At 31.6% G+C, this 20906-nt stretch overlaps 1 protein-coding gene across 5 annotated transcripts in view; it reads left to right on the top strand.

The window, feature by feature from the left end:
* The window catches only part of LOC131691114 (eye-specific diacylglycerol kinase), a 256899-nt gene that overhangs the window by 53377 nt on the left and 182616 nt on the right, over nt 1-20906 (top strand). For all 5 annotated transcript variants that reach the window (XM_058977302.1, XM_058977319.1, XM_058977326.1 and 2 more), the window contains one exon: nt 5214-5967. The gene's annotated coding sequence lies outside the window, so the exon portion shown is untranslated. The remainder of the gene's footprint in view (nt 1-5213; nt 5968-20906) is intronic.

Raw genomic sequence — 20906 nt, 5'->3', positions numbered from 1 at the left:
AAGTTTGCAGATATCAATCAATCAATAAAATGTCACTTTATCCGTTCGGACTTAAAACCGGCCATATGTACTAGAATTATTTTCTGAGTATATTGTACTATCATACTATTGCACTAAAACGGCCCCAATATATCCTTTACATTCTAGTACATCACTAAATCAATTGTAGTGTACTCCTAAAAGCATTTCAGTAAACACTAACAATAATTTTACTTCACCGTTTGAGTCCAGGCCAGTTGCGTCCAAGGCAATATATGATATATTATGGTGGCCCCTATTTAATTCAGTTATTGTAAGTCATTTCTGAATCCATTCTAGTACATCCTAAAATCATTCTTCACTTCTAATCCACTGTAATATACACCAAAATCATTCTAATACGCATGTAACTTAAGTGTAGTACAAACCTAGTTCGGGCTGTAATTTTTGTAGTACAAAATCGGGCATCTATTGTATCACACTCCAAATTCATTCGAGTATCACCCAAAAGCATCCTAGAGTGCTCGAAGCTCATTCTAGTACACCATTTATAAAATCGCTACCTCATAATCACACTCCCACCAACATTTTAAAATGATTCTAATACCAACTGCAAATTAAAATCTATTTTTGAAGCTCACTCAAATCATTCATCATTCGCGCTCCTTGTATCGTTTAGGTTCATCCCAAATCCAATTTTAATACATCCTTAACACCATTTTCTTGAAACCATGGAAATATTCTAGTACAATCCTAACAACATTAGGTAATCCCAAATAGCACACTCAATCTGCCTCTAAAAATTTAGTACATTCCTGAAAACATCCTATAAACATCTGATATACCCTAAAACTAGTACACTCAATTTTATATCAGTAATATCCATGAACCATTTTACTACAAACAATTCTAGCGCCATCAAATCAATCTAGTACAACCCTAAATCCATTCCTTTACACCCAAGATAATCAAATCACGCCCTTGAAATCAGTATTGTTTCGCCCACAATCATTCTTGTACTTCCTTATCGCCAGTTTTTTTTTAAACTACTGCAGTCGGACTTCCCGCGAACGTCGACAAGTTTGTTACTGTGTATAAAATTTCGTGCAGGCGTTCAACCTGCAACATGCTTCGTGTCGATGTACAGGTTCGCCTCGAACATCGAATCCAAGCGAACGATGTGCAAACTCTAGTTCAAACATCCGTGTACGTACACCGGGTGCGTACACGAGAACGATTCATAGAAGACAGCAAGAGTCAACGCTGATGATGATGATGATAGTGAGAAAGAGAAAACTGGTGCCACGAATCTATGTGTATGCACACCGTGTACGTTGATGGGATTCGGTTGTGCAGGCGAACATGTTCACGTGTTTTGGTACGAAAAAGCGTGTTTGAGTTCGTAATCGAAGTGTAGTTTTAATATGAGCACAGAACCAGAGCGAACATTGTGTACGATGTTCATTTGGAAAGAATGATTGCATTAAACCAATATTCAATCTAGTTCACCGATTAGTCTTTTTGGTAAATCCCAGAATCATCCCCCAAATCATTCTTTTCCTGGCATTAAACAACCTTGAAGCTGTTCTAATCATACTAATGCACTAATGCATCACTGATATGAATCCCAATTCCTTTATTACGTCGCTGATATTATTTTTACGAGATAAATAACAAGATTGGATTAGAACGAATTGGAATTGGAATGTACTAGAATGACTAATCGGTGAATTGGGTGGTATCTTTTCGCTTACTGCAACGGTTTGAGTGATGGCCTAGTATGAGTTTAGGCGTGAATTATTTGGCATTTAAAAACAGCATTCAGGGAGTACTAGAATGGTTTGAGGTAAAACAGGGACAGCCACAAAACCTAACCTGAATAGTGGTCGCAGTGGCAAAGTTTCCCCTAACAAAAAAGCATGATTATAGGGCGTTTTTTTAATTTAGATTATAGAAGTTTTAACCTTTAGGTCATTCGCCTCTTCGGGTTAGAAAAATCTCTTATGAAAAATTTCTAACCCTATGTGCGGGGTTGGGACTCGAACCCAGGTGCGCTGCGTACAAGGCAATCGATTTACCAACTACGCTACGCCCACCCCCTATTATATGGCGTGATTTACTCGCTGTATACTTATATAACTTTAGAGCGTACTGAAGGATATTCTAGTATGAATGAAATTAAGTTGTTTTAGTACGGAATAAAGCGAGTAAAATAGTTCAAGTACTGTTCTAATATTTCCTTAGTGTTGTACTAGAATGGTTTCAGGGTTAACCCAAAACACCTTTGGGATTGTATTAGAATGGGGTGTACTAAAATGACTTCAAAAGTATCATTTAATGAATTCATTGGAGTACTGAAATAGTGTTGGAAATGTACTAGAATAATTTAGTTCTGTAATACGAATATTTAACCAGTTTTAATTTCATCCCCTCTTTTAAAATTTAAAAAATTCTTTTTCCAAATCCCCGTTGTTTTCGTCAATCTCTTCTAAAAACTGCCAATTATGTACTACAAATTTCTTCCATTTTTGAAATATTTTTTGTTAATTTTTAAGCTGCCTTCTGCTCTTTAAAAAAATATTCAGTTCATCTACGTTCTCTTAAAATCTACAAAATTCCTGAAAAAAATATTTTTGCTAAATAGCCCTACTTTTTCCACAAAATTTTGGTGTTGTACAGCCATAACCGAAATGAAATTGTCGTAGTTGTGTTATTTTTTTAATAAGTTTCAAATTAGCAAAATGGCTCAATCCTTCAGAATTTGGTTTCTCTTCTGAATTATGATAACTTTATTTATCCAAAAAAAGATTCATTTTCACTTTAAAAAATATATTGCGTTCTAATTACTTGGAATCATTTTTTTTTTTTTAATTTTTAAAGCTGGTTTCAAACTAATGATATCTAAAAAAATTGAATCACTAAAATTTCAAAAGAATTTTTTTCTACAAAAATCCTCAAATTTTTCCAAAATATTCCATTTAAATTCGCTTTTTTCTACTTCCCTATACCTTCTTTTAAGCTCTTTTTAATTCCACAGAATGATTTCGAATGCTTTAAAATATCCTATTGCCCTGGATCCGTTAAGCTAACCCATAGAGCCGCGTCAAGCGATCGAATTAAAAAAATATTCTATTGAAAATTTTTATGTTTGCAAGATCTTTTGAACCCTTTTTACTTCCTCCAAATTCTTCGGAATGCTTTCAAGTTCTTAAGTGATCATATACATATAATTCTTCTGAATTGATTGCTCTCGGTTTCTTCTGCACAAAGCAAAACGGTCACGTAGCAGTCTGATGTTTATAGGTACATAATGTTGTATGAGCGTATATATTCTGATTATTAAGAGTCAGGAATGATGGAATAGAGCACGCCAAACACACATTAACCACCCAAAAGATCGCTCCCGGTTATTGAGTTCAGTGTTGTGCACAGTTTCTATTTAATTTCTTCTGCGTTTTTGTCGATACTATTTTCATCTCCAAAAAGCAAAAATATTGGAACACTGGAGAAAATATAGATTTGGTCAAAAGTAACGCTAGTTTGCTTTCTCTTTCGATTATAACGACGCCACATTAATAATTCAGACAAATTTTCCAGTACATATCGAACGTCGAAGATTTCTACTAAAATATTATGGCAACAGTTGAGTAGTAAATGTTGAAACGACCGGCTAATGAACAGAAAAGACCTACTTACAACCTAATCTAAATTTTCTCCAAAACTTATTGAACGAAAATTTATTCAAATAATTGTGTTGAATCCTCAACTAAAGTCTATTTTTCCCATAAATTAAACGCATCACTTAAATCAAATCCAAAGCACAGCAAAAATCACGGAGCTGGCACAACAATCCTATTTTGAGTTTCAGAGTATTTTAAAAGCTACCCAATCCACGTTTCAGGAGGTCTGTCACCACAACACACAGTTTGTTTGCTCTTACTGTCAGAATTCGAAAAAAGCTTGGAAACTTTGTTGTTTAACCCCAATTTGGCTTCTTAGAGAAAATCAACATATTACCCCATCCCGATCAGAATGAAATAACAAGATTATAACAGGACACAATTTTTGTAACATATTGTGTTATAAATTTGGTCTCGTTAGTAGTTAAAATAACAGAAATTTATAACAAGTAACAACGTGAGATAAATTTTTGAAATATTTCTGTTATGTGTTTCTGATCGGGATATTACATATTGCTCATCAGTAAAAGAATGGGAACTTTTGTACCGACCGGGACATCAATCCTGACCAGTCATTTCAACCGTAGCCCTATGTTCTGTATCATTGTGCCTTTAATTTTCAGGTCGCGGCCAAGTTTACCACTGAAGTAGAGAATCCCAAACATATATTGAATCTCTGTTGTCCTATTAAATCTTCTTTATCGACTGCGTTGACATCGACGCTTCATTTTGTTTAACATAAAAATCTGTTAAATGGCGTCCAACTAGAAGCAAAACATGACTTCAGATACAACAGAGAAGTATACTGGGTTCACTGTTGTTCTATCTTTTTTCTGGCTGTGAGAAACAAACTGACACACTAAAACAAAAACAAAAATCCTTCATCAACCTTTCCGGGTACGATCACTCCAATTTTATAACCTTCATTGTTCCTCCTACCGACGGCATGGAGTGACAAACGAAAAAAAACTCCGTTTAACATAAAGACAGAAACCTTAGCATTATTACAAGGCCCCTTCCTCCATTCTGTTGCATTTTTCCAACACTGTTCCAACAAATCAATGGGAAAACCACTTGACTGTCCCCCCGGAGGCGGTCAAAAAAATGCTTATTTATTACTCTCGACGATTGGCCTTAGCGATTGACCCCGCCTTGCTGCGGCTTTTGTTGCTGACATAGTTCGACACAGGGCCAGTAAATAATGGTGATTGCGACGACCTTAGTAGTTACTCGAAATTGATTATTTTTCCGCCGAACCTGGAACGTCGTTCTTTTGAGAATAGAGTCACCACCAACATGTTAATGGTTCTAGATTGTCACTAATGAATAATATTAATATGCGGGGCTCAGAGTGCTGCCTTGTGGAGCTAATGAACTAATTGAAAAGTGGTAATCACTTCATTGTCCCTAATCGGTACAGTCGAGTCTTTGAGCATAATATTATTTTAAGCAAAATTTAGTACAATTTTAGTACAATTTCGAATATCTCGAAATTGTGCTAAAAGAGGTTATTTTTTCTATCAAATTAATCGATACAATTTTCCTACGTTTCAGAACTTCCGATAGTCACAAGTCTGTGCGTATCCTCATCGATGGAAGGTCCAGGAGTGACAAATTAATTGGTGAATCTAGCGAAGAATGGTGCCGTTGCCGATGGCCCCAACAAGTACGATAATGTTAGCCTACTGTGGCATGAAAAATATCGAAGAAAAAGTAATCGCTGAAAACTGCAAATTTCATCCCAGTTGGCGGGAAAAAAGGTGCTAAGCAAAGGGTGAAAATTAATTACACAGTGCTTTGTGATCGCGCGGGTTTCATTTCAACTCGGCGACGGCTGTATAGCATCGAGTCGGGCAGGTGATTGATCGGGAGTGATTTCGACATCGGAACGTAAATATTGTTAGTTTGTGGGTGGGTGGGAAAAAAGTTTAAGGAACCTGTGCGTAACAGGTGCGGTTCGCCCGAAGCGTCCTGCTGCTGTTTGTTGTTGTTCTGTGCGTGTTGTGCTGGAAGAGAGGAAAATTGCTCAATATAAATTCGGGAAATTCGTGCATTGGCAAGTCGCGTGACCGACAGGGCGCCCGGGGGGTGTGTGTTTGTGTTTGCAGGTCGGGCGGGGGCAGGTGATTGTACCGAAATTGCCACTGAATAATTCATACCAATAATTTGTGGCTGATCGAGTGTCAACGGCAGAACCGATTCACCTAGCAGAACGTCGGTGGTTCGATTGGTTGCGGCTGACTGGCGAGCGGTGTTGAGGGTCCGAGGGTGAGACCTTCGAAAAATGCTTCTGAATTATTTGCTAAAGGTGAGTGCATTGTTTTTCTATTATTATATATTCAGCATTGTTTGTGACGGTACATATTTGAATTAGTTCACTCCTGTAAAACAAAACGATTATTATGCAACACTCGTTTCGCAGTTTAATGAAAAAATTAACACCAGAAACAAAAGCTGCACTCGTGCGCGAATCAAATCCGCATCCGAACGATTTCCAGCTATTCTGGCAATTTGCCATTCCGACAACGATGGCAATGACGACGACGACGACGTCAGCATCATCAACATCATCCGCTGCTGCAGTGTATACACAATCGCACTGACGCTGATTTGCATTGCAGTTGCAGTAATCCTTTCACAGCTTGAATGCGAACGCGCCTGGGTTGAACTTTTTAATTAAAATGCACAGAACCGAGTAAAATTTTAATTCGCCACTCCCGGATCCTGGGATATAATAACCGGGACTCCGGGAGTGGGACTAAATAGTATTGCGATACTGGGTATAGCGTGAGGTATCGTTGAAGCGTGTCACAATGGGTTTTTTTTCGCGGAATTTGTGTTGGTATGATAATCTTGAGCAGGTGCTTTATATGAGTCATTGGAAAAATTAGCTCTACTTCGGTGGCTTTCTCCGGATGAAATTTAAATCGTTCCAGGTAAAATCATATTTCTGCATCTGAAATCGTTTAGCTGGATAGCTAATGCGCTGCTATTTGGGTTGGTTTTCCTTGGTGAGCAGAATTGACACGTAGCAATCTGATTTTTGTAGGTTCAAAACGTTGTATGAGCGTAAATTGTTTCCGTCATCAAGTGTCAGGAAGGATGCAACAGAGCACTCCAAACGCTAAGTTTGTTACTTAAAACTAATTGTCAATTGCGGGAAATAGATTTTCCTAGCTTTTTACATCTCTATAGAACATTTCTATTCAATGAAGACCTGATTTTATCAATCCCCGTTTTTGTCTGCCCTCCGATTTGGTCTACTCCCGATTTTGTCAACATTTTGCCACAATGTTCTCAGCATCACATGAAAAATCTTTTGAATTCGTGTAAATCCTTCCTAGTACATGTTTTTCTTATTTTAAAGATGCAAAATATGTAAAAATAAAATTTTGCGCTGAAAGATAACACCAAACAATTGGAAAATGTCTTAATTTTGTCAGCCCAATATGAAAACGCTGATAAAAAGTTTCCAACACTGTATTGTGACATGCTCTGTGTAATATAATTCATAGAGGAACGTAAATGTAGACCGTGTTGCTGCAGATCAGGTACCTTATGATCGATAGGATATCAATGTATGTATAGGAAAGAACGTATCCATTGAATTTGTCAAACTAAGCTTGATCATTGTTCTTAATTATTGGAAGAGAAACCTCAAACGGTATATTGAATAATACCGCAAAAGGGCAAAGTTTGAGCTATACATCAGTGACTTCATCATGAAGACTCAATCCCTTGATATTCATGTCGAATGTGGTCATAGTTCTGTTTCGCATAGTTTCAAATAACCGAAATAAACCAAATAACGGGTGTTGGTCATTTTGCCGCCCTATATTGTTCCATAAACCAGAATTTTAAGACAGAGTTGGAAAATGTTGAACCTCGTCACGACGCAATGGTGGTGAAAAAAATCAGAATTAAAAAGAAACTGATTTGGCAAGCGATTCGTTATTGTGACTTTTGAAAACATGATTATGAAGCTAAGGCTGTGAGTCACAAAATAATATTGAACGGCTTTGATTTCTACAAAGTAAGAAATAAATAAGTTCCGGTTTTACAAGTGTCGTGGTATTTTTAGTCTAAAATAATAATAATAGGGACTGAATTTTATAATTCCTCAAATATATTTAAAAAGTACGTACAACTACACAAATTTCATTTAATCAGTTGATAACAAAAATACGTAAAAGCTCAGAAAATTCATTTATATCTACCTTCTTATTTTTTAAACACCAATTGATTGCAATTGACAGATACAATTTAAATTGAACAATAATTTAAAAAATTAAACGTTAAATTTTAAATATTGTATATTAAATATTATTTTGTATCAAAATATTTTATGTTTTCATACATTTTTCTGCCAAAAAGGTGGAAAACAAGTGAATTTAGTCATCAGTGGAAAACGATTCCAAACCGCGACATCAAATCATCTAAAAATTCAAGTAGAATCAGACACGGAGGACTACAATTCATGAGTTATTCGGAACTTGTAATGATAGAGGCGAGCTCGTAATGATGTAATACAATAAAAATAATAAAGGTAGTGTTGTAATGGTTGTCCCGTTGGTGCGTATGGAGACCATTTCGCGCGACGCAGAAACATTTGTTCTAACGCCAACTGCGAAATGGAGGCGGTTCTAGTCTCTTTCTCCGTGTCATTCTAGTTGCTGCGATCAAATGTTCTTCCTTGCTTCTTGCCCTTTCGGGTCTCGGATATGAACCCTTCGTCATTGCTAGTAGAACACATCGTCTTCCATATTACATTTCTTCCATATGGGCTGGCTGTTTATTTTGAGGTACTTGACGCAGCTTTACCGGTAGTTATTTCTGCCTGAACGGCACCCACAAATCACACAATCACACAATCGTTCTGAGATTTTGTACAGTTTTTTCTTCGTATCTTTGGTAACTACAGGAGTTTTTCACAACATTTTAGTATCATTATTTTTACAATAATATCTCAATAGATTTTTCTTAGTAAAAATCGGGCTTTTGGGTTTAAAGTGCCATGAAAATTAAAAAATCGAGCGAATCATAAAAGTTACTTAGGGAATGTTATGAAAAATAACAGTGAAAAATTTCAAGTTTCCTACGAAGCTGCTTTGGAGATTCACTGCCACTCGTTCAATTTTCAGTATTTTCCATGAATTTTGACAAAGTATAGTTCAATTGTAGCATCCTTCCCCCAATGTGACCGTACATGCTGTGAACTGGCACGTACTAATTTGTCCTGGTAATTTTCTCCGTGTAGTTATACTAATGCATTGTGTTTAGTACCGGGTCAATCCACTCGCATTTTCACCCAAAATAACATTTGAAATACCTGGGAAGTAGTTTCTCCACGTGTCCTTCGACGTGAATTTGACTTATCCAAAAGTTGATATGAACTTTTTAATAGTCACTTTTGAAGTAATTGGTGTCAGATAATGTAGCACAACCTCCATTTTCCATCATCCATTTATATGAGGATTTAAATTTTAGCGTTGTCACACAAACAAACGTGTTTAAGTTGACCAATTTACGGATCGTTATCAGCACTGAATGACTGACATGATCGAACTGAATAAGGGGGCTTCTGAAAGCTTGAGCTCCATTTTTCTACCTTTAGCAAATGCCACCACCTGGTCTTACGCGAAAAGACCAGTCCACAATATTTGACCTGGGCATCTTTTCTTGCTCAACTCATTTTCGAACTTTTGAATTGAGAAAATTGAAGAATTTTGCGGAATGGATCAGATAAGTTCTGATTTTTTCATTACATAAAGATCAGACTTTTTAATATGGAGCTCTGATATCTACTTGAAAGGCACTAAATTGATTGAATACTTAAACAGCACAAATTTGTCTGTACTCCATGGAGGAAATCACTTAACATTTACACATTTTGGCCGGATAGAGGTGTTAGATGTAACTCTTTGCTCTGACAGTATTGCTCGTCCGAACGAGTTGGAACTATCGTTATTTATTCATAAATAGTTTATCTTTGATCATTTACATGTCTCCCTAGATATATTTACAGATCGTAATCCCCAACCTACAAACTAGGACTTCAATGAAGGGGGCTTGGAGACTGGATTGTATGGGTAAATGTTTGAATCTTCAAGTGACTTGGATGTGGTGGTAGATAAAATGAACTTGTAGTATCAGTATAACAATAGGTTTGGTATGCATGCTTCTAGAGAAATCCCTTGGTGAAATCTGACGAAGATAAAGTACTCAATTGTCTTTTTGACCCACATGCTTTCCAAGCTGTACAGTGCCATCTCAGTCGTCTACCGCTGAGCTCTATTCAGATAGTTCTAATTCTTGGACATTTGCCCGTATATTTATAGCAACCGATTCGATAAAATGGGTTTTGCTATGTATAAGTCTACAGGAAATATGGCTAAAAAACAAAATTCGTTCTTGGGTTGCATCCGAACATGTCGACCATTGGTGTAGCTTGCAAAATTATTTTTAAACAAAAACTTTTCTGTCGGAGGTGAGTTTGAAATAGTCAAAAAAATTCATTGCATTTTTCCAATCACAATTGCAGTATTCTAGTCACTGACTGGACATTGCAAACTAAATTATCACATGGTTACTATTCAGCGTGCTGAGTATTATTTGTATGATCTTTGTGAATCCGATTACGGAACCTTGTATTATTTAATAGTTAACTGCCCTGTAGTAATGTAATTGCGTATCCTGAGTTTTGATTCTCCATGCACAGATGAACCTATGTAAAGGGAACTAAAACTCAAACACACTTATTGTTATTCCTTCGGAAGTGAAAAATTATTATTATTCTGTCGTTATTTTCCATTTCCCTACCCTCCTAATAACATGGAGAACATGTCAATCGAGCCAATACATTCTGATTCCTGATTCATATTAGCTTCCTTCCAGATGGTGCTGGCTGTTGATTTTGAGATACTTGACGCAGCTTTTCCAGTACTTTTTTTCGCCTGAAATGCAACCACAAATTAAGCGGTTCAGGTAACAATTATTTAAAAAAAGTGTGTTATGGATGATTTTTTTCTCGATCGTTTCGGATCAGGGTTACCATTAGTGTGACGTACGTGCTCAGAATTGGCACGTATTAATTTTTCCTTGAAATGTGCAAAAAGCTCCCTGTGTATTTATACTACCGCATTGTATTTTGTACTATAGATTCAGTTAGGATGAAATTAGCACACTCGCATTCTCGCCACAAATCATCATTTGAAATACCTGGGAAATAGTTTCTACAAATGTCGTTCGAAATGGATTTTACTTCTCCAAGAATTGACAAGAATTTTTAAAGGTTCACTTTGCAAGTAAGTGGTGCCAGAGCATGTAGTACAACCTCAAATTTTTGCATCGTCTATATTCATGAGGGACTTCATTTTAGCGTGTTTTAAGTTGTTATGCGAAATGATTATTTTGGCCTGAGTGAGTCCAGTAGCAAGCAGAGGTGCTCCGGGCAAAAACTGTTGCTATTGACTCCTGGTTATTTCGCATAAGGCCAAGTATGAAGTGAAAGATGAAAATGGAGCTTAGGCTTTCGGAAGTCGCCTCTATCCAGTTCGACCATGTCATTTATTCAGTACTGGTAAATTGGACCAGCACTGAATGCCTGACGTGGTCGAACTGGATAGAGGCGACTTCTGAAAGCCTAAGCTCCATTTTCATCTTTCACTTCATACTTGGTCTTATGCGAAATAACCAGGAGTCAATAGCAACAGTTTTCGTCACTCATCTCATTTTAAAATCATTCTACTCTTCAATTGAGAAAATTGAGGAGCGTTCGGATAAATTCGATAATTTCTGATTTTTTCGTTACATGAAGATGAGACTTTCTGTTTTGGGGTTGTTATCTCTCAATTACATACACTGAAGTTTCTCTATGCTGCTTCCGCAAGTAGCCGCTCCCCAGAAGATTTATTGCTATTGCTTGTATACGAAATGTTGCCGCCAATCTGATCCCACGACGCTGAGCTGGCAACCCAAGATGAAGAAAATTAGTTACCATTGAAATATTTACATTAAAAATACGGTTCGTCACAAAAGACAAGTTTATGTTACTTGTCGAGCATATTTAAAAAAACGATTACAAAACGCTTCACCTTCAAAAATAAACCCTGCCTTCGTTAGCTCAAAAAAGAGCTTGGCTATTTCACAAAACATGCCTATCATCAACATGCCTCAGAGCGCAAAAAACCAAACTCAACAAAAGAATGGAAAAATTTCCCGAAAACTAAAATTATCGATTTTCACCAAACCGAATAATACTGCGCCCCGTCCTCTCCAGCCCAGCTACTACTCTAATGGATCTATTTTTAGTGTGCCTCAACCACAACATTGAAAATGTCCGGACCTGTGATGTGTGTGATTATTATTGTGCACAGCTTTGCTTCCAGCATCTACCAAACCATAGAAGCACATACGGTGGTGGTGGAAGCACAATAATGGTAAAACTGTGTCGTCGCTGGATCGGTAAACAATGAACGCACACACACGTACATATTAGATACGTTTGAATGCAGGCAAACGGGGGAACTTCACACTTGAGCAATCACCTTTGAAACTTGAAGTTGTGTCTCTTCAGAATCACGTGTGGGTTTTTCATTATATTGTGTCTAACGTTATCATTTTCTATGTCTTTTGAAAGCGCCGTATTTGAACGAAGAATTGTTCACTCAAAACACGATTCACTTAGTTTAGAGACAATAGCATATTTCGGAGGCCGGAATGTTGTACAGATTGACGACATCGAAACCCACTGAGGTGTTAATGATGTTTTTTGTTCACATACGTATGCGCAAAATTTCCGTCCAGAGCTGGACTTGAAAACTTGTTATAACACTTTTTTTTTGCTCAAAAGCATTAACTGAAATATGTTGCGGTTGAGAACGAATCTAACTGAAAAATTTCAGCTCGATTGAAAGATTTAGCTATGGCTAAATAGCTATTGGATGATTTCCATATTCAGATGCATCACATACGAAACGCACTATTAACATTAACAAATAATTTCAGCTGAGCTGAAAGTTTCATTTCGAAAAACCATTGCGCTTTCTTTAATATGAAAGTTTTAAGAACCTATTCTAAAATACGAAAGATTTGGTCCTCTCTCCTACGATATAATGAAGAACGTTTGAAAAAATAGATTGCCTGTGTGAAATAAATAAACATACTCCGCCATCTTCCCATCGTTCATTATTCTTCAAAAAGACTCAGAGAACATTATTTACCTACAAGGTTCAAGTTACAGCATGTCAATGTGTTCAGCATACCGTTCAGTTTGAAATAATCTGTGCGAAAGCAAATAGAAAAGTGAAGTCATAGTTTTAGCATAATTTATTTTAGATCATGGTTACGGATTTTTTAACATTTTAAATTTGACATTTTTTGAAAATCAAATTTTAGATGCTAAATTTTCAGTTACAAATTTAACATTTCAAATTCTTTCCGTTAGTGACCGTACCATCAGTCAACCAGACAATTGGCGGAGAATAATCTTCTTGGATCGATGCATCATGCTGGAACTATGGCGGATAGTAAAACACACAAACCACATCCCCTTCCAGCTCATCCAATTCGAACAGGTTGCGTGCATTCTTCCGCAAACCCGCCGGTTGGCTGTGAATGAATAAGCAGCTTTTGACAGTCAACGTCTCATCCGTCCGGCATAGCTGTCACGCTGTATTATTCAGATGCCTCAGCAAACAAAACACAACATCACGCCCACTAGGGAGTGAGAGTGGGGGATGAGGGTAAACCGTTCGAAGACGGTTTAAAAATAGTCTCAAACCAGCATGCATCAAAAAAGAGGTTCGGCTCGAGCGATCCCGAAATAGAATTCGTATCCAACTCTCGGCGAACGAAAGAAAACAGGCGCATGGAAAAAACGATAAAATTGCATTGATTTTCACCCTTTGTTCTGCATCTTGCACACTCTGTGAGTGCTGTACGGGCGAAGACGGCGTTGGCATCGTGTGACGTTGATCGGAAGGGGGATGACTTGCGATGCGGAAAAAAGTACTTTCCCTGCCAGTCGAAAAACTTCGCCGGCTGCCAGGAGAAGGAAAATGTCTGCCTATTTTGTTTTCGACATCACTTACCCGAGTTGCATCGAAGAGACATCGGTTGTATGAAGGCGAAACTACATCCGACGGAAGCGATAGAAAGTTTGCCGATCCGACGGACTGTTCCGAAATGTTACTGAACCGCTATCAGTGGTATACAATTATTACACATGACATCGAACGCAGCAACAGTTTGCAGTTTGTAGTCTAAACTTTAATTGCAAGAGTAGGTTTTTGCGGTAACTGTGGTGGGGGAAAATTTTGGTCTACCAAATTTCCAATTAGATTACCGCCTGACAATGGCTCTACTGCTAGCTCTTCCCCCTATCAACCCAGCAAATGGTCGTTGTTAACGGGAATGTCTCTATCCCTTATCCAGATCCTCTTCACTTTTCAAAATCCAGTTAAGGGAGAAAAAGCTACAACGAGTGCAACTTTCGGAAGCACGCTTTTGTGGATGACGAACGACATGGGAAAAGTTTTTAATCAACTTTATCAAGGTGGCTTCGAATCGACGCTCGACAGGGTCCCGACTTTATATTCTTATCTCTGGAAATGTAAATGTGGGAGTCAAGTGGCTGGTAACATATAGAATAGAAAGAGATAGAGAACAGCCGGACATTGATTGGATGCCACTTTTGTGTGTGGGAGATTTTCGGTGCAGCACTTACGACATGCTTGTACGAATGACAAGAATATTCAGTATCCAACCCTAACCCTACCGCAGCCCACGTATTGTGGTTCCTTGTTATTTGAATGAGCCTTGGTCCTTAAACCCACAATAAAGCATAACCGCAATCGATCCGAGCTAATATATAATGTTAAGTCTGTCAACTTGCTTTCCTCGCGTTCATCCCACGACCGAGCACTCTTAGTTGGGAGATAGGTCCTTTCAGCAGTTCTGTGTACGAAACCCGTGCCGTGATAACGCAAATGGGTTGACATAGAATTTGTCTCATCAATCCTGTATCGATTTTCAGCCGTTGTTCTCCCGACATATATTTTCGCATGCGAATCATTCTTGATATCTGTTCCCAGAAAACATGCTTCATTATTATGACACTCGTGTTTCCTAATTGGGTAGACTTGTCCCATGAAAGACAATTTCAGGAACGCGAAGCACGGTAACCGCTATTGTTTCTTTGAACTGGCGAATCATGTCTCTCAAGCAAACTTGTTAGAAATCGGCAAACCAAAAATGAAAACGTGTAAGGTTAGTTCTGGCACAAAAATCGCTTCGAAGTGTGTGACGCCGAGTCGAGAAAATGTGCAACATCATGCACATGTTTCTTCGCAGTTGGAAAATATACTTCGAATCAAGCGGGTTGAAGCGGGTTAGTAAACATTTCATCTCTCTTGGAAATCCCACACGAAAGATCACATGTCGAAAACTGGGGCAGCAACAGTGGAAACTCAATCGAGTGAGGCTAAATTTATTTACTCGGTGAATGATATGAATCGAGATGGAATATTTTACAAAAGCGGGTATCGAGGGGAAATATCCACTTGAAGGAATATGATTATCATAACAAAGCGAAGATGTGTGAACTCATGTAAGGAATCTGATATGAAGAATGATCAGCGAACAAATCTAACAGTAACTTAAAAATGTCAATTTATACCAGAATTTATGCTTCTGAAATAGATATGCAATCGCGGCAACTTGAACTCGGAAAATCATAGGTATTACACCGATGCTCTATAATCTCAAATATAAAATATGAAATATAAACTATAAAATATAAAATAAAAAATATAAAACATAAAATGTAAGGTATAAAATATAAAATATAAAATGTAAAATGTAAAATGTAAAATGTAAAATGTAAAATGTAAAATGTAAAATGTAAAATGTAAAATGTAAAATATAAAATGTAAAATGTAAAATGTAAAATATAAAATATAAAATATAAAATATAAAATATAAAATATAAAATATAAAATATAAAATATAAAATATAAAATATAAAATATAAAATATAAAATATAAAATATAAAATATAAAATATAAAATATAAAATATAAAATATAAAATATAAAATATAAAATATAAAATATAAAATATAAAATATAAAATATAAAATATAAAATATAAAATATAAAATATAAAATATAAAATATAAAATATAAAATATAAAATATAAAATATAAAATATAAAATATAAAATATAAAATATAAAATATAAAATATAAAATATAAAATATAAAATATAAAATATAAAATATAAAATATAAAATATAAAATATAAAATATAAAATATAAAATATAAAATATAAAATATAAAATATAAAATATAAAATATAAAATATAAAATATAAAATATAAAATATAAAATATAAAATATAAAATATAAAATATAAAATATAAAATATAAAATATAAAATATAAAATATAAAATATAAAATATAAAATATAAAATATAAAATATAAAATATAAAATATAAAATATAAAATATAAAATATAAAATATAAAATATAAAATATAAAATATAAAATATAAAATATAAAATATAAAATATAAAATATAAAATATAAAATATAAAATATAAAATATAAAATATAAAATATAAAATATAAAATGTAAAATATAAAATATAAAATATAAAATATAAAATATAAAATGTAAAATATAAAATATAAAATATAAAATATAAAATATAAAATATAAAATATAAAATATAAAATATAAAATATAAAATATAAAATATAAAATATAAAATATAAAATATAAAATATAAAATATAAAATATAAAATATAAAATATAAAATATAAAATATAAAATATAAAATATAAAATATAAAATATAAAATATAAAATATAAAATATAAAATATAAAATATAAAATATAAAATATAAAATATAAAATATAAAATATAAAATATAAAATATAAAATATAAAATATAAAATATAAAATATAAAATATAAAATATAAAATATAAAATATAAAATATAAAATATAAAATATAAAACATAAAATATAAAATATAAAATATAAAATATAAAATATAAAATATAAAATATAAAATATAAAATATAAAATATAAAATATAAAATATAAAATATAAAATATAAAATATAAAATATAAAATATAAAATATAAAATATAAAATATAAAATATAAAATATAAAATATAAAATATAAAATATAAAATATAAAATATAAAATATAAAATATAAAATATAAAATATAAAATATAAAATATAAAATATAAAATATAAAATATAAAATATAAAATATAAAATATAAAATATAAAATATAAAATATAAAATATAAAATATAAAATATAAAATATAAAATATAAAATATAAAATATAAAATATAAATATAAAATATAAAATATAAAATATAAAATATAAAATATAAAATATAAAATATAAATATAAAATATAAAATATAAAATATAAAATATAAATATAAAATATAAAATATAAATATAAAATATAAAATATAAAATATAAAATATAAAATATAAAATATAAAATATAAAATATAAAATATAAAATATAAAATATAAAATATAAAATATAAAATATAAAATATAAAATATAAAATATAAAATATAAAATATAAAATATAAAATATAAAATATAAAATATAAAATATAAAATATAAAATATAAAATATAAAATATAAAATATAAAATATAAAATATAAAATATAAAATATAAAATATAAAATATAAAATATAAAATATAAAATATAAAATATAAAATATAAAATATAAAATATAAAATATAAAATATAAAATATAAAATATAAAATATAAAATATAAAATATAAAATATAAAATATAAAATATAAAATATAAAATATAAAATATAAAATATAAAATATAAAATATAAAATATAAAATATAAAATATAAAATATAAAATATAAAATATAAAATATAAAATATAAAATATAAAATATAAAATATAAAATATAAAATATAAAATATAAAATATAAAATATAAAATATAAAATATAAAATATAAAATATAAAATATAAAATATAAAATATAAAATATAAAATATAAAATATAAAATATAAAATATAAAATATAAAATATAAAATATAAAATATAAAATATAAAATATAAAATATGAAATATGAAATATAAAATATAAAATATAAAATATAAAATATAAAATATAAAATATAAAATATAAAATATAAAATATAAAATATAAAATATAAAATATAAAATATAAAATATAAAATATAAAATATAAAATATAAAATATAAAATATAAAATATAAAATATAAAATATAAAATATAAAATATAAAATATAAAATATAAAATATAAAATATAAAATATAAAATATAAAATATAAAATATAATATATAATATATAAAATATAAAATATAAAATATAAAATATAAAATATAAAATATAAAATATAAAATATAAAATATAAAATATAAAATATAAAATATAAAATATAAAATATAAAATATAAAATATAAAATATAAAATATAAAATATAAAATATAAAATATAAAATATAAAATATAAAATATAAAATATAAAATATAAAATATAAAATATAAAATATAAAATATAAAATATAAAATATAAAATATAAAATATAAAATATAAAATATAAAATATAAAATATAAAATATAAAATATAAAATATAAAATATAAAATATAAAATATAAAATATAAAATATAAAATATAAAATATAAAATATAAAATATAAAATATAAAATATAAAATATAAAATATAAAATATAAAATATAAAATATAAAATATAAAATATAAAATATAAAATATAAAATATAAAATATAAAATATAAAATATAAAATATAAAATATAAAATATAAAATATAAAATATAAAATATAAAATATAAAATATAAAATATAAAATATAAAATATAAAATATAAAATATAAAATATAAAATATAAAATATAAAATATAAAATATAAAATATAAAATATAAAATATAAAATATAAAATATAAAATATAAAATATAAAATATAAAATATAAAATATAAAATATAAAATATAAAATATAAAATATAAAATATAAAATATAAAATATAAAATATAAAATATAAAATATAAAATATAAAATATAAAATATAAAATATAAAATATAAAATATAAAATATAAAATATAAAATATAAAATATAAAATATAAAATATAAAATATAAAATATAAAATGTAAAATGTAAAATATAAAATATTAAAGTATAAAATATGAACTATGAAATATAAAATTTAAAACATTTAATATATGCTTTTTTGATAGTGATCAGTAGCTCGGTTATAACCGTTGCGATAGCGACTGATGATACCACTGATTTGATGTCCCGATTAGAAATCTTTTTTTTTTTTCACTATGAAAGCAAAACTGGAAAATTCACCATTCAAGCTCATTTTCCCACCATTTTTGCCCTCTGAGTTTGACTGGTTTGACTGTAGTACACTTCGCTGGTATTAAATTTGATTGAAAGCGTTGCGATTCTGGCCTATATCTCTGAGTTGATATTGTGGTTTGAAACCCTTGCTTTCTCGGAATTGTCACGTGAAGAAATTTCACTGTTTTTCTTCTTTCAAATTCATCTCAATTCCTCCATTTTCTGCCCTAAACTGCTCACTGGATTGATTTTAGTACACTTCATTGGTATTAAAATTGTTTGAGAATGTTGCTGTATAAATTTGATGTCGCGGTTAGAAATCGTTTTCCAACCTAAAAACTTGCCAGATTGAAAACTCCTTTTCGTTTAAAAATAATGATTGTATGGTGTAATGGTGAATCAGGGAGTGATTATTTAAGAAATTTGAAACCAAGAACCTACAATTCAAAAAAATCAATTTTTATGTTTCATCATTTAATTCAGCAATCAGATGGTTATTAGTTCCAAAGTTAAAGAATCTAAATATATTAATGTTTGGCTCTTTTAACATGGTGATATCCTAGCATCAGAAAGAATTAAAAATCCCAGAATTCGGGAATCCATAAAATCAGGCATCCTATTATCACTACTATTACTATTACACATCATAATCATCATCGTGGCCAAACAATCCGGGAATTTCGAATCGTGAGCGAATATATTTTCGATTTCCAGGTGACTCGATCTTAGGTCGCTAGTCTCAGCGTTCTCTCAGGTTCTCTACTAAGCATAACTTTACCTGTTCTCTTCCGGCATTTGCGCTACCTGTCCAGCCTACTGTCATGTCTGCCATGATTTATCAGCGTTCCAAATGTCTGCATTTTGGTATACTACTCGTGTTTGAAACGTCTGCACCATTGCCGCCGAGTATTGAACACAGGATTCTTCTCGCAGAAACCCTTGTCTCATGACCGTACATGACAACAGGGAGTATCAGCGAATTGTATAGATACTGTTTTCTGCGTGTCTGCAGGATACGGATTTTTTTCTAGATAGGCAAACAATAGATAGTCCTATTCACAACCGAAACACGCCTTTTCACTTCGCAACTAGCTTCACATGTCACCAGTGATCCAAGATATGTGAACTCGTCGACAGCCTCGTATCGTACATCATCGATTTTCTCCACCCAATACCGGTCGGTATATTATTATAGTCGGTCCGATTCTTGCAGCCTCGTTTTTGAAAGTCCAAAGGTCCTCCTCTTCCACTGCTCTGCGATCAACGTCAATGATATCGATGTCATCCACGAAGCCAAGAAGCATGCGAGATCATCACAGATCTTCGTATAGCACCTGTTAAACTACATCTAACATCAACAGCGAATCGGATGTCTCTCTAGCCTTTTTGAGGCTTGATTTTGACATATCCAGCGTCAAATGAATCAGTTTAAGCTTTATCGAAAAGTCATGTTCAAGCATTTACTGCCACAGCTTTTATATGATAGGTTTTTTGAATGCGTTAATGCAACTGAGTCGTGGATCTTACATGTTTTTACAATACGAAGAAGAAAAAAACTAAAACTGCCTCTCTGACGGATCTTGCGAACGCAGTTTGCTGTTGCGTGTTGAGATCCTCTCTCTCGGTGGTGAAGCATTAGTTACATTATCAGCCTGAGCTTGCGGGTGATTCAATTCGCTGTGGTTCTCTTGCGTTATCGTTCACATCCATGTCGTCCTCGGTACTGTTGCTGTTCTTGGTCTCGCTGTACAGATGTTCTTATTTGTTTCTTGTTCTCACGGGTCGCTGCTGTAAATCAGTCTCCATCGACTTTCGCTTTTTTATTGGT

The sequence above is a fragment of the Topomyia yanbarensis genome, chromosome 1, assembly GCF_030247195.1.
Source record: "Topomyia yanbarensis strain Yona2022 chromosome 1, ASM3024719v1, whole genome shotgun sequence".
NCBI lineage: Eukaryota > Metazoa > Arthropoda > Insecta > Diptera > Culicidae > Topomyia > Topomyia yanbarensis.
This window is presented reverse-complemented; position numbering and strand designations above follow the sequence as displayed.